Below are 4,013 nucleotides of genomic sequence, written 5' to 3'. Positions count from 1 at the left end.
CTTCATTTGCTCATGTTTCTTCTATTTACTAAAGATTTTTTTTAAAGATGGGAATTTTTAAAAATTTATTTTATTTTAGCAGAGCATAGGGTCCTGTGGAGGTCAGAAGAGGGCATTGGATCCCTTGGAACTGGAGTTATGGACTGCATTAAATGCCAGTGCTGGGGATTGCCTCTGCAAGAGCAGTCAGTGCTCTTAACTGCTGAGTCATCTCTTCAGCCCAACCATATCTTTCCTTTTTATGTTGAGGTAGATTTTCTAAAAATCTAATTATTATATAGATTTTCTAAGGTACATTTTGGCTACTTCATTTGCTCATGTTTCTTCTATTTACTAAAGATTTTTTTTAAAGATGGGAATTTTTAAAAATTTATTTTATTTTAGCAGAGCATAGGGTAGAAGAGTGGGAGCCCCACATTTATGGCTGCACTGTAAAGTCCACACTCAAATACAGATCCTGTGACTTCCCGACAGCTCCACAAAATTGTGAGAGAGGTGCTTCTTGGTGTTCTCCCCTTATGTATACTTTGCCCCTCCCCCCCACATGCAGCTAAGGTCCACTGATTGGGTGGGAGGGGTAACTGACTCCCGCCTTGACACCTTGATGAGAGTGGGAATGAGGTGTGGCTATAGCTTGTCAGCATAGTGGTTGGAGGATATTTCCCAGTTAACATTCCACCCCTTTCTCTGGCTCTTACATTCTTTCTGCCAACCTCTTCTGCAAAAGTCCCTGAACCTTGGAGGGGGTGATAGGTGTGGGATGATCTCCCTCCTGTTGTGGCAAGGCACGGAACTTTCAGGTCTCTGCATCATTTGTTTTCCATGGGCTGTTGGCCAGTTTGAATGGGACTCCATTTACGCCACATGGAGGCTGGACCCAGGTGCTCTCAAGTGGTCTGCTAGGTTCTCAGCATCAAAACCAGATGGAGACCAGAACAGCCACTCTCAAGCTTTCTGTGAAGGCCTCAGCCTTATCCTACCATGGGGCAGAGGTCTAAAGATGGAATTTTTTTATGAATATGTCATCCTTGGATAGGAGCCATGCCAATCATCTCTGTATTGTTCTAATTGTAGTTTGTGTGTTGCTGAATCAAACACTAAGGTTTCTTTTTAGTTAGGCATTTGTTGACATTTTCTTTCAACAGTTGAAGTTTGATTACTTTTTAAACAAAATTTTATTTGTATTTACTTCTATATGTGTATTTGTGTGTATGTGCATGTGCCCTTGGACACCAGAAGAGGGCATTGGGTCTCCTGGAGCTGGAGTGACAGGTGGTTTAAGCCATCTGACATGGGTGCTGAGAACTGAACTCGTGTCCTTCAGTAGAATAGCAAACACTCTTTACAACCAAGTCATTTCTCTAGCCCTCAATTACTCTTTTAATTCTGGAGGTACCTTGAGTACTCACATAAATTCAACTCTTTATTTATTTTTATGTGTATGAGTGTTATGCCTACATGTCTGTATGTGCACCCGTGTAGTGCAGTTTCTGTGGAGGACAGAACAGGGCATCAGATCTCCTGGAACTGGAATTAGCTGCCATGAGGGTGCTGCGATTCGAGCCCAGGTCTTCTGCAAGAACTGCCAGTGCTCTTAACTGCTGAACTATTTCTCCAGCCCCCAAAGAATCCATTTTTAAACTTACACCATGTAAACAGATTGTTTTTTATCATTTTTAGACTTTTTAAATTGATTTTTTTGTTTATTTTTTTGACAGAATCTCCCTAGTTCCAGTCCCTCTGGAGCTCATGGTGGACTAGGCTGCCTCTATCTCATAGAGGTCCACCTGCCTCTGCCTCCCAAGTGCTAGGATTTAAAAGTGTGCACCCCCATGTCCAGCTTTAAATTTTGTTAACCCCTCCCCCTTTAGTGGAAATTTAAAGATGTGTGAGCTCTTTGCAAGGTGTAGTAGCCATATACAGTTAACTTGTAAGGAAGGTGTCATGCATTCAAAAGGTCACTTAAGGTTAATGCTAGTAAAGTGCAAAGGAGTTACTACTGTCCAGTTTGCACCAGTCAGGTGAGTCCTTGATATATTCGTCTTTTGGCTTCATACCATGGGCAAAGCATTTCTGGATGGCCTGATCATGTCTGGAGCCACAAATAGCTCAGTGTAATTACAACACATATCTGTATATGAAACCCTCCCATTTAAAAGAAATTTTATTTTTATGTGTATCAGTGTTTTGCCTGCATGTACAAAAGTGTACCACACACATGCAATGCAAGAGGGCATCAGATTCCCTGGAACCGGAATTACAGATGGTTGTTAGCTGCTAGGTGGGTGCTAGGAACTGAATCCCCGTCCTCTGCCAGAACAACCAGTGGGCTTAACTGCTGAGCCATCTCTCTAGCCCCCTGCTTTTAAATATGTTTTTCAATAACAAGCATCAATGTAAATCCTCTTAACTTTGCAATTAAATGATGCACCCTGGCAAACTGGATTTGAAAATCCCATCTCACTTTTTGTTTGCATAAACTCACTTCACTGGTGAAGAAAAACATTCAAAGGATGAAAAATTATTTGGTATTTCATACCAAATGTGGAAGAACTCAGCAGTAACTATATTCACATCAGTTAAAGCATACTGTAGCCCAATGTGAGTCAGAAGTTGTTAGGAAATTTTTTGTAGATTAGGCTAACAGGACATATCAATTAGAAGTGTGCATGAACTGAATGTTGAAACATGCTCAGGCAAGATTGGCCTTAAACTTTTTTGTTTTTGTTTTTGAGTACAGGTCTCACTATGTTTCCCTTGACCAGAAATTACTAAGTAGACAAGGCTGGCCACAAACTCAGAGATCCACCTGCTTCTGCTTCCCAAATGCTAGAATACTTTACACTACTGACCTTTCTGTGAACCTAAGGATAGAACCCAGGGCTTCATTTATGCTAAACATGAAGTATACCAAATCAATTACATCTCCATTCCTCAGTTCCTTTTCAAAGTTTTAATGAAATCAGGAAACCATGTCTTCTTTATAAATAACTAAATTTACACCTGTAAATTAATGCTTCTGCCAGCTTTGGTCAGAGATGCTTCTTTTTGCAATAGGCAGTTGTTACTGCAAAGACTCAAAGCTGGTCCAAGTGATGCGAATAAGTGATTAATGCTCATCCTGTATCACTTTCAAGGCTAAGGAAATAACAGGTGGAAAGTAAGTAAGCCAAAGCAATTGGAGCATGTAGAATGCTGACTTGTGGTCATGTTATGAATGTTACACCCTCGAGTTTGTAAGAGTTGTGATTGCCTCTACAAGACCTGTATAAAGTTAAGTCTATCAATGTCCTCATGAAGGGTGAAGGAACTCATGAGTCCCCACTTCTACCTGGGGATTTACATCTTTTAGGGGAATGAGGCATGTTCTTCAGTACCGTAGTCACTGATAAGATATCCATACTCCTGTAAACAATCCATCATGGATGCTCCCATAAACAACCCTGATGAAACCCAGGGCATCATAAAAAAAAAAGATATGAAAATAAGAAGTATTGGAAAGAGGAAAGGGTTCATGCCAGTGGAAATTCTTTCCAGAGGGTAATGTGTGAATATGGTAAAAACATATATATGTATGAAAATTTCATGATGACACCAATTATGTATAACTAATATATGCAAATAAGACACCATAAAAACCAACATTACTTAAAATTTCCCCAAGACAACACCATATAAGAATACTCTAGCAAGTGAAAGAACTCTATAATTAACAGAGATAACATTGAGAATGACACTAGAATAAGACAAGATCACCTATGGTCATGGAATAATGGACCTAATAAGTGGAAGATGTTTTTATAATGGAAAAATCTAAACATTCAGTGTAGTCCCCAGGAAATCCCAATACACTTATAATAGAACTGGAAATTTTTCTTATATAGTTAAAATGGAAAAGCAATAAATGCCCAAAGGAATCCTATTTTAAAAGTGTAATTCTGGAGTTGCCATGATATCTGCATTCTAATTGTGGTAGAAAATACTTCTAATATGCTGAGACAATGAAGATAGCA

At 39.4% G+C, this 4,013-nt stretch overlaps 1 protein-coding gene and 1 non-coding gene across 3 annotated transcripts in view; one reads left to right on the top strand and one right to left on the bottom strand.

Moving 5' to 3' along the window:
- Positions 1 to 4,013, top strand: part of LOC103724851 (zinc finger protein 39) — an 18,461-nt gene that overhangs the window by 12,396 nt on the left and 2,052 nt on the right. The gene's annotated exons all lie outside the window — the stretch shown is intronic.
- LOC115068254 lies at positions 995 to 1,098 on the bottom strand. The gene has a single exon (XR_003847616.1). It is a non-coding gene; the product is annotated as a U6 spliceosomal RNA (small nuclear RNA).

This window comes from Nannospalax galili, unplaced genomic scaffold (genome assembly GCF_000622305.1).
Source record: "Nannospalax galili isolate Female #2095 unplaced genomic scaffold, S.galili_v1.0 scaffold1209, whole genome shotgun sequence".
Classification (NCBI taxonomy): Eukaryota; Metazoa; Chordata; class Mammalia; order Rodentia; family Spalacidae; genus Nannospalax; species Nannospalax galili.
Note: the sequence above shows the minus strand (reverse complement) of the source record. Positions and strands in the feature narration are given on the sequence as shown.